This window comes from Alosa sapidissima, chromosome 5, assembly GCF_018492685.1.
Source record: "Alosa sapidissima isolate fAloSap1 chromosome 5, fAloSap1.pri, whole genome shotgun sequence".
In the NCBI taxonomy this organism is placed as follows: domain Eukaryota; kingdom Metazoa; phylum Chordata; class Actinopteri; order Clupeiformes; family Clupeidae; genus Alosa; species Alosa sapidissima.
In genome coordinates, this window is record NC_055961.1 from 20,446,620 (window position 1) to 20,457,972 (window position 11,353).

At 40.5% G+C, this 11,353-nt stretch overlaps 1 long non-coding RNA gene across 1 annotated transcript; it reads right to left on the minus strand.

Annotated features, from left to right (window-relative positions):
• Window positions 1–643: 643 nt before the first annotated feature.
• Window positions 644–1,904, minus strand: LOC121708815. The gene is made up of 2 exons (XR_006031767.1): window positions 997–1,904; window positions 644–797 (listed from the first exon to the last, which is right to left on the minus strand). It is a non-coding gene; the product is annotated as an uncharacterized LOC121708815 (long non-coding RNA).
• Between the last annotated feature and the right edge of the window lie 9,449 nt (window positions 1,905–11,353).

Sequence of the window (11,353 nt, forward strand, 5' to 3'; positions counted from 1 at the left end):
AAATGTAACAAATCATACAATTTAACATTCTACCAGGGGTTCGCCCCCCTTTGTTACTGTGATTAACAGAATAGAGTTGGTGGACCTCCATTCCTTCCATGAAGACCAACATCTTTCCACCAGCTTTTCTATTCCTGAAATAATAAAACATTTTAATCTTCTGACAATGACTTAAAATAATCCTAATTCCATCTATTCTCTTTTTGCATAGAGATTAAACAAATTTCCCTATAAGCATTGTTATTTTACTTATTGTCAATTTGAGATACTACTTTAAGACTGGTTATTATGTAAGCTATATTAATTAGCTGTTCTAGGACATACAGTAATCTCATCATTCTTCAACATACCTTACTCCAATTTTCTGCATGTCATAGACTTTTATAATGTTTTATTCTTCAAAAACTAAGCTTACCTCTATTCCTAATTATTCTAACCCTATACTACTTTATCTAGGCTATCTAAACTATTAGTAAATCCTAGTTCTATTTTCTTATTCTATCAATCCTATTTCTCTGCTTTCTTTATTTTATCTATTGCTTTCTTTATCAAATGTTATAGTATAGTACGTAAGATCTTTTGGCTTCACATTAGTTACATGTAAAGCAGATATTACATCATTTCAATATTTCTACAAACTTTATTTTTCCCATTAAAGCTAAATCATTCTATTCCTTAGACTTGTTGAGTGTGAGTGACCACTAGGGAACTCCCATGATCTAGAGGTAATATTTTAATATGTAACAGTCCCTAGGACATAGTCAAGTTAGTCTTACCTACTTACACCACCACCTATCCTGAAAAATTAATGGAGTGTCATTTGACATTAAAAATAGCAGTGCTATCACTTTGTCACTTAATTTGATCAAAACATTTGCATTTACAATTAATTAAATAGTAGTCACTTCTATTCAAAATAACAATAAAAATATAATAAAGGTAAGAATAAGAGTAATCATACTTTAAATTTGCTTAACAAAGTATTTACCTACTTACCCTGAGATGTCTTAACTACCTTCTCTGTACCTAGTCAGGGCATCGCTGGGTATCAGGTGGGCTCACCCATAAGATAGTCCCTCATCATGGTTTCCTCATCAACTCCCTTTGATAGTATTGGTATACACCTTCTCTTGTAGAATTCTCTAGGCCTCCTTAAAACTATGCTATTTCACAAGGGAAGAGGAAGGCATGCTCGTTGGGCTCATCCTTCAGTGCCTAGGTGTCTCCTCCCTCTCCCTGTCCTGTTTCTTTTGTCCACTTCTTTGACAGTCAAAACAAACTGATGATTGTCTCGATTCAGATGTCCATTCTCACATGATGCCTCCTCTGTAATTTCCTCTCACTCTGCCTTAGTTATTCCCATCTTGTCTGAGTCTCCATCCCCACTGACGTGGAGATTGTGGCTGCCATGGGCTTGACTGTGCCCACTATAATAGGTATCCATAGGCCAGTAGACTGACAGGTTTGGGAACACCTGTGATGGTTGCTCCTACTGCCATAGTGTTGAGGATGGTGCTGCTACTGGTTTCCCCAGACTTGAAGCCTTAGGTCACCATAGGTGCCTGTATTGTCTTTTTGATGCTGCAAGTGCTTCCATTGCACTTCCAAGTTCCCTCTTTGCTCTCCAGCTTGCCCCTGTTGCCTTAACAAAGGCCTCAGAGTCCTTATCTATTTTCAGTTTGTCGCTTAGCACTGTTGTGCTGAACTTGCTCAGAACTCAGTCAGGACAGGGAGTACTTGGATTAACCCCTGCACATCAGCATGTCCTCACACGGCTGGTAATGAGCCTTTCCCCCCTTAGATATAAGAGGCAGCATTACATTTACTGTTTAGCTGGAGGGAATGAGGAAATCATGCTGCAGTCAGCTTGTAGTATTTACTAGATTACTCTCTATCTATCATCTACTTTACCTTGCCTTTTGTAATTTACCATTAACTGTACATTGTATCCCTTATATCTTCCTATAACATCTGCATCTATTATTATTCCTACAGTTATGGTCACTCACTCCCAAGTCATCTCCTTACTTCTGCCTCTTATCTCCTATTGTATTAATCTATCAAGATGTCAAGATGTTTTTGAACATTTTAAGTACCTCTTTCTTCTACTATTTCCACTATGACTGACCTATTCTTCTTATAGCTCTACTATTGTGTCAATTTTCATGTAATCCCTGACCTTTGTAACAGTGCTAAATCCATTAATTCTTGTATAGGCCATAAATCTGTATATTTCCTCATTCTCTCAACCACTTTTCTGCAACACTTTTTCATTGTACTGTTTACCCACTGATCCCTTTTGGTGTCTTTAACTATCAGAATGGGGAATTGCACTTTACACTAAGTCATTTTACTTTAGCCTGGGGTTTCTGTAACACTACTTATTACCTTATAGGTGACTATCAAATTTCCATACTTACTTGGTTGACCATGGCATTCCCTTTACCATTAGTCAGCTTACCCAGTTTCTCTAAACATTACTAGAGTAATTATCTTATATAATTCTATACCTGGCTCTTACTGTCCATATGCTGCATTCCACAGTGAATGGTCTAATATGTTATGCCATTCCTCACCACCAAAACATACTTCCTGTTAATTGTCTCCATGTATTTTAATATCCTTTAGCACTGTAACTTTATCAAAAGTGTAATATTAAAATTTACTAAATGAATTTTATGAAATTAACTTTATCATACCTTATCATACCTCCTCTCAACATTCAACATTCATTCTTGAATTTCCCCTTTGGGATAAATAAAGCATCCATCTATCTATCCCAACCTCTAGCTATAGTTAAATAAGTATCCTTAAACCTTTCCTTCAGTATACATATACTATACTACATATACAGTCTCTAAGTATAAATCTAAGTATAAGTGTAGGCTAGATATACTTAAACTCCTTTATGTATGCCAAGTATAAATCAATTTACCATTTCTATGATTTTTACACAAAAAGTTTAAGCTATGCATATTCTTAGTTAGAAATAAATAGACCCACAGTACATTTCACAAACTAATTTTGCTAAGGGAGTCACTACTCAGTTCCCTCTGTACTGAGCTCCCATAAAACCCCCAACAGCAAATTAACTAACACCCCATATAACCCTATAACCACTTAATTATAACAGTATTATCTAAATTATAATATAGCTATACAAATAACAAATGATACTCTAGGGCCAAGCAGCTTAGCACCACTTTCCATCAAATAACCCCTCAGTGCTAACAACAATTGCTGCCTTATACCATATGATTCTTCAACCCATTTGACAGGTAGAAACTAAATATCCCCAGAGATCTTCTGAAACCATCACTATCCCCATCATCTAGATTGTTAAATATAAAGTAGTAATCCAAAACGTTTTAAGTCAGTCAGAGTCAGTCTTTTTCAGTGTCGCCGTTATTTCAAATATTAACCATTTTTTGATTATTATCATATGTCAGTTGATCTTGGCTTATGCAACCAGTGATGTGGACAATACAAAACCCCTTTTCCAACTCTTAACAAAAACAGGACTATGTGGGAAGGCTATAACCATAGCCTATAGCCATAAACCTTTTCCACATAGCAGGACAGCTCTAAAACCAAATGACCTTGCCCAAACCACCTCTTCAGAGCTAAACAGTCACCTGTACCTTTAACTGTAAATGTACATGGAAACAATACCTGATCTTATTGTATATTAACACCCATAACACCACAAGGTGTTCACTCATACCACACATACTCATGACACACATACCACAATACACCAAACATATAACTGTAATATGAGTTATTGATAAACCTTATTGAGTTCCTGTATATGTCTAGAACATTATCCAAAGGATGCTTAAATTCAATTATTTTTCCCCAATAACATTGTGGTCCTCCATGAACTATAATCCATCACAAAATCTTTCTAAAGCATACCTAAGCTTCAACAATGTTACCATGAACCAAATTAACTTCAATACTGCTATCCAGTGTAGTAATGCCAGTTGCTGACCCAGCTTTAGCCTAATAATGCCAACAGCTATTTGAGCCTAATAATACTATGCTAACCTAGCCTAGTCATGCTAATAGCTAAGCTATTTCATTTAGACCTATTATTAATACTACTATCATAATTATCATATCCTTAACAATGCTAATTTAACAGTTGAACCTACCACCTACTGATAAGTTAATATATATCATTAGTGGGCTACCACTAATATAACCTATCAATTGCCAACATACTACTACTACTAATACATAATATATCTTAGTCAACACTGGACACAACAACACTTTTCCAACACCTGGAACCGCCATCAGCATTCATCCCAAATCCTGGATCTTAAAACTCTATATTTAACCATGACGGGCCTACTTATGCATCTGTCAGTTGGTCTACTCATCCAGAGCATAGCACAGATGTGATTTTTCCCACTAACTCTCTCTAACTTGTAATAATACTCTTATTATAAACAAGGCTAACATTAAATGACCTTTAAGCATAACAGAAACCTAAAGAGACTATTAACCAACCAATACACTATACATTATGGGACTACTACCATAGTGAATTATTTATACACGTAAGCTATATGACTAAAGTATGTAAACACTAATATAATTTGCCTTTATCCAGTATCATGAAAATCTTTTAACATAGAACTGTAGAGTATTTTAAAGAAAATCAAAAACTAGCAGAACTGTTTCTGTATCTCTCATTATTGCCAATTCAATTTTTAAAAGGTCAAAGTGACTATGACCGCCTCAGTGTCAAGCAATGAAGCTATTCCTCTTTTGCCTTGCCCATCTATTATGGTAATATTATATTCTCAGCAAGCAGCACTCCACTTCTGCGGACAACTGCCCACTGTAATTCAGAACCATTCTGTTCTGGCGTTACCAACCTTTCAAAACCATTTTCTCACTACAACATTCTCATTATCAACCATTTCTAATATTTTGATCATGGAAGACCAAAACATCCAACCCAACACTTTGCAGTATTAAACATTCCCCAAAAATCTTTCAAAGTGAAATATTTTCCAATATTTCCCAGTTCAACATGCCTTAACCATCTCAGACCTACATCCTTTGTCCCCAGCAGACCTTTGCTCTGTTTACACAAGCCCCCACCTTTGCCTATTTCAACCAGCAGCTCCTCTGCCTGGTATCACACACACACACACACAGCCTCTTCTCCTTAATCACACGTTATGCAAATATATGACGTCTTTTACCAATGCTCTGCCATGGACTTCTAATTCTACCAGCCACATATACTAAAAATCAAGTATACTTCCATTCAACACTTCTTTTAGCTTTACATCCACAACTTTTACACAACATTATTAAACATTATTCCAGGCACCAGGTGCCTTACTTGGCCATCCACTCGCTCTTGGAGTGTTTCAACTTCAACTTATTCAGACCTGATATCAGCTGTACTCAACTTGTTAGTATTATTTCCTCCACATGCAGGAAATGAGGTCTTCACATGCAGACCTGAGGTCTTCACATGCAGACCTTTCAGTTTTTCACATGCAAAACTGTTACTTTTATCTCTCTCATTCCTTCTCATGCAGGAATTGAGTTAGTTCTCCACATGCAGAACTTTAAGTTTTCCTCATGCAAAACTTCTTTGATATGGCTATAGTATTCCTTCACATGCAGGAATTTGCCTAGTTCTCCACATGCAGAACTTCTGATTTCTTTTGATTTTCCACATGCAAAATCATTTCCATTAGTGTACACACAAATGCTTACCATAATCTGCAGTATTAATCCCTTGGTCTTTGTTTTAGCAAGATTCTTTGACTGGAGGACGTTTTAGACAAGTATTCATAACTCAGTGTACAGCCTGATCAGAGGAGTCTAGCTGCTATTAAGCAAAAGTTGCTCACCTTAGTTTAAGTTGCGCATCAGCCTCTCCCCTGAACAAACCCTGGACTCTGAGATGATGCCTAAATATTGTCCTTTCCAACTCCTGGCTGGCTCGCCAATTATGTGGTGTCAAATCCACATTAAATAATACAACATCAAAAGAAGTCCGCACACCGTGGATGTATACTGCAGATGATGGCTTTAATGCACTCCGGAGCATTAGTGAAGCAAGCAAGTAAGTGAAAGCAAAGTAAGAAAGTGAGCAGTGAGCAATGTGAGCTACCATCCTCTGGCTGTTGTCCAGCCTTTATACCCCTTCAAGTCATCCCAGACAAGTCACTCTATGTTTACAGATAACTGACCAAGTACTTCACCTTTGCCCTCTCATCCTGTTATTCCTACATTCTTTAGGTTGTGCCATTCTTTAGGTTTTGCTTACATTTCCTGGCACCAAACCTTGTCTATGCCATTTTCTGCCAGGCCTGCTCTTTCACTTAAACCAGTCTTCCTTTCCCACACTGAACATACTATAGACTTCAGTTTCACAAAACAATGATATTACACAGAATAAAGATACTACATAAAAGATATATAAACTAAAGATATATTTCAATAAAAGTCACGACACTTGCTACGCGCCTGGCAATCTGCCCGATGCATGGAAAAAGTTTTGCCTGTAGAGCGGATGTTCTCCGGACCAGGCGCGCCTGCAGGTGTACGTCCGTACGCACTGTGCGTACCATCAGGCTACTCAAAAACGAGAGAAAATTGTGTATGTGTAGTGAATGTGACCGGCATAATTCACCTTTGTTATTAAGTGTGGTTCTACACACCGTTTATATTAAACACAGCACTTTGTTCTGTCTGTAGTCACTTCATGTAAGTATAACTGTTCAGGGATCGTGGTCCCTTTAAATGTTATGAATGTGTGATGACGTGTAGCCCCATGCCTGTTTTGTTGCTGGACAGCACCATTTTAGTTTTCAGTGTTTTTCCTATGAAAATAAACGACACACACATTTGTGTGCTCAACGTGAGAAATTGTCTCTTGCGATTTACTGCAATTTCCACATGTGTGTGTAATGTGTATTCACACCAAATTGGCCCACCATACCTTCCCAACTATGCACAGTATCCCATTAGCTGCATGCCATCATCAGGCTATTTACAATTTTCTATTACATAGCTTAGTGAACACGTTATCAAAATTAACGCGCGCACATTTTGTTTGAGCAGGAGACAGAATACGCACGCAGGCATGCAACTAGCTACTAGTTATTTTCTTTTACTCGGCTATCTATATATGGTTATCAGCACACAATGTTGATAATAATTAACTAATTCTAACTAATTCTAATCTAATCTAGCTAATTCACTCAATACTCATCATGCATATCACAAGTTTAAACAACGAAAACAGAAAGTATGGAGTCAGCAAAGCTAAAGGAGTTATTCCAGATGGGCAAGAACAAGGTAGGCAATTGGTGTGCTTGTCAGAACGTTAGACTGCATTACAGCTGTTTAAAGCCAGACATCACGGTATGCTAGAACAAAACAAGGTAACTTTAGCCTGTATAGGGCTGTATCAAGTTGTCCAAATGAATAGGTAATTGTAGACGTTGTTGTTGTATTATTGCATGTGGATGCACGGGGCAAATATTATCCACGTGATTATTTTTTTTTTTTTTTTTTTTGCGCGGGGCTGGGGGGGGGGGGGGGGTGGGGCGGGGGGTGATGGGTGTGCGTACCATAACATTAATTCCTGCAGGCGCCCCTGCTCCGCTACACAGCAAACGACAGGAAGAAAAGTGCAGCTATCTACTTCTATGGATTGGCGAAAAAGGAAGGGAATGGATATATTTAGCACATGGACACTTACAGCAGATGAAAGGAAAGCACTCAATACGTACTACTACAGGTTTGAAGCGTATGTTAAACCCAGAGCAAACCCCATTTTCACGCGGTATAAATTCCACCAGAAAGTACAGTGGGAGGGTGAAAATTTCGACCTGTTTGTAACCGAGCTAAGATTGCTTGTGAAGGACTGCAATTTTCCTAACAGTGACGAAATGATTAGAGACAGAATCGTCTTTGGCACAAATTCTCCTAAAGTGCGTGAGAAACTGAAGCCACACAGACTTAACGTTAGAGAATGCTATTGATATTGCACGGACATATGAGCTGTAGCAGCAGCAGCTAAAGACCATGCGTAGTCCCACCAAAGATGGTTGATTACGAAGATACTTCATGAGAGGCCATTTCCTGTCCCTGGAAATGTATGCAAATAGGGTAGCAGTACACGCCCCCGCACATTTATGCAGTGATCGGGCTCTCTTTTTAACATTGAGGTCTATGGCAGAATCCAAGAATTTCCCAGAATTTGTCATAGCCTTATTTTTCTGAGCAATGGATGCACATTTCGGACACGGTATCATGATCTCCAAACCCTCCTCCCTATTTCAGTAGAATGTCGTGATAGTATGACCCTCCAGTCGAGAGAAAATCAACATTAATGAAGGTGTACACCAAGTTTATTTTGTACTCCGGCTTGTCTGGCGTGGAACCGAGGCGTTCAAACGTAAGTCATACGTCAGTGACACGCCCCTGTGCAGGCGGGAACTGAACCAGAGCCCGTCTCTGACTGAACTCCACTTTGCCCTCATAGACATGAACTAGGACGATCTTGCTACGCATTCATTATCTTTGGCATAGCTAACCAGTCAGCTCATGCAGTTAGCAGAAAGCCGTTCAAATCCGAGCATACATGTTATGGACGCACAACAAACTGGACTGACCCTAAAAATACAGTATGGAACAAGGAATGTGAAGCATGGAGAACACGGAAGCACAGAGGAATGCCCAGCCAAAGGACGCCAATGCAACAAATGTAAGAAGCTCAACCATTTTGCTAAAGTATGCAGGACACACACACAGCAACCAAAGACCAAATACAAGCCCAAGAGAGTGCATGTTATCTCAGACAGAGGAGCAGCCACCAGATGAACCGCCAAAGAACAGGCATATGCAAAGGTGGAATTAGGGGAAAAGAGGCACAAATTGAAATTCAAAATAGACACGGGTGCCCAAGCCAACATAATACCAGCAGACACATTCCACAAAGTGTTTGGCAATAAAGTGTTAAGCCCACCAGACAGTAATATCTCAGGATATGGTGGACAGAGGCTCGTAGTGGCTCGTCATGCAAACTCGCATGCAGATATGAAGAACAAATAGTCATGCTAGACTTTGACATAGTCCGTGCAAGAAATGCACCTCCTGTTTTGGGAATGTGAGCATGCCTAGATCTGAACATGGTAAAGCTAGTACATATGGTCAACGCACCGCCACACACTAGCATCACAGATGAGTTTGCCGACGTATTTGAAGGCATTGGACTGTTTCCTGGGGAGTGCACCCTTCGCCTCCAACCAGCTGCAACACCAGTGGTGTGTCTGCCTCGCTGTATCCCGTATGCCCTGCGAAGCCGACTCAAAGACGAACTAAAAGAAATAGAAGAAATGGACATTATACAGAAAGTCACAGAGCCAACTGAGTGGGTAAATGCCTTGGTGGTGGTAGAAAAGCCCAAAACTGGGAGGCTTAGAATATGTTTAGACCCCCGTTCCCTGAATAAAGCTATTCAAAGACCCCACTATCTGCTCCCCACCCTAGATGATGTCACACCAAGACTAGCTGGTGCACAATACTTCAGCGTACTAGACGCTAGGTCTGGGTACTGGGCAATAAAACTCAGCCACAAGTCATCCATCCTCACTACATTCAACACCATCTACATGTATGGCAGATATCGGTTCAAGAGGCTCCCTTTCGGGATCATCTCGGCACAGGATGAGTTTCAGAGGAGAGTCGACGAGGCTTACAAGGGACTTCCAGGCATCACCGCCATTATGGATGACATCTTGGTGTATGTCCGCACCAAAGACGACGAGCACGACGCCAATCTGCATGGCATGCTGGAGAGAACGAGAGAGAAGGGCATAAAGCTGAACAAGGATAAAAGTGTCATCTGTGTGCCAGAGGTGAGTTACTTTGGGCACAGGCTGACACGAGAAGGCATCCGACCCGACCCCAACAAGATCAAAGCCATAAAAGACACGCCCCCCCCCCACGCAACAGAGCAGAGTTGGAGACCATATTGGGCATGATCACTTACCTCTCAAGGTTTGCCCCCAAACTCTCAGAGGCCACAGATCCACTCCGAAAGTTGCTAAAGGAGGACAATGAATTTGTAAGGGACTCAAACCTTAACAGCGCATTCACACTGGTAAAAGACCTCATAACACGGGAGCCTGGCCCTGTTCTTACATACTTTGATCATACCAAAGATGTGAAACTACAAGTTGATGCATCCAAATGCGGCTTAGGAGCAGTTCTGCTCCAGGGAGAGAAAACAGAACTATGCACAAATTGAAAAGGAACTCTACGCAGTGCTCTTTGGATGTAAGAGGTTCCACCAGTACCTATATCGACGACAGGTAATCGTTGAATCAGATCAAAAGCCGCTAGAGGCAATCATGCGAAAGCCACTGGCAGCTGCACCGCCCAGGTTACAACGCATGATACTACAGCTGCAAAAGTACGATATCACCATTACACACAAGCCTGGAAAGCAAATCCCAGTTGCGAACACTTTGTCCAGAAAGCCAATTGAATGCAATGTCCAGTCACTGAGTGAAGGTATGGACTCACAAATACACACAGTGATCAGCAGCGCTCCGGTGAGCGACAGGAAAATGGCAGAGATCAGAGCTGCAACAGCCCAAGACAACCAGCTCTCAGTACTGACACAGGTTACCCAAGACGAACAGCTCTCAGTACTGACACAGGTTACCCAAGACAAACAGCTCTCAGTACTGACACAGGTTACCCAAGACGAACAGCTCTCAGTACTGACACAGGTTACCTTAGCAGGGTGGCCTGAGTCAAAGACAAAATGCCCATCTGCTGTCACAGAATACTGGAATCATCGTGATGAGATCTCCAAGTCAAACGGCATCCTGCTAAAAATAGAAAAAATCATTATACCACACTCACTCAGGGCTGCACGCATACACTCAGGACATTTAGGAATGGAAAAGTGTAACAACGGGCAAGAGATGTGGTGTTCTGGCCCGGCATGGGGAGACAAATAGAGGCGCTATCCTGCAACATCTGCCTCGAGCGAAGTAACTCCGCCCCAAAGGAGCCAATGATTCCACATTCCATCCCTGAAAGGCCTTGGCAGGTAATAGCCACAGACTTATTCACATGGAACAACACTGACTACATAGTGGCAGCTGACTATTACAGCAGATATTTTAAGATAGAGAAGATCACCAGCCTCACCTCCACAACCATCATCCAAAAGCTGAAAGCCATGTTTGCTAGGTTTGGAATACCTCAGACCATAATCAGTGATAATGGACCTTGCTACAGTTCACAGGAGTTCCGTGCATTCGCTCATGCATGGGACTTTGAGCACATTACA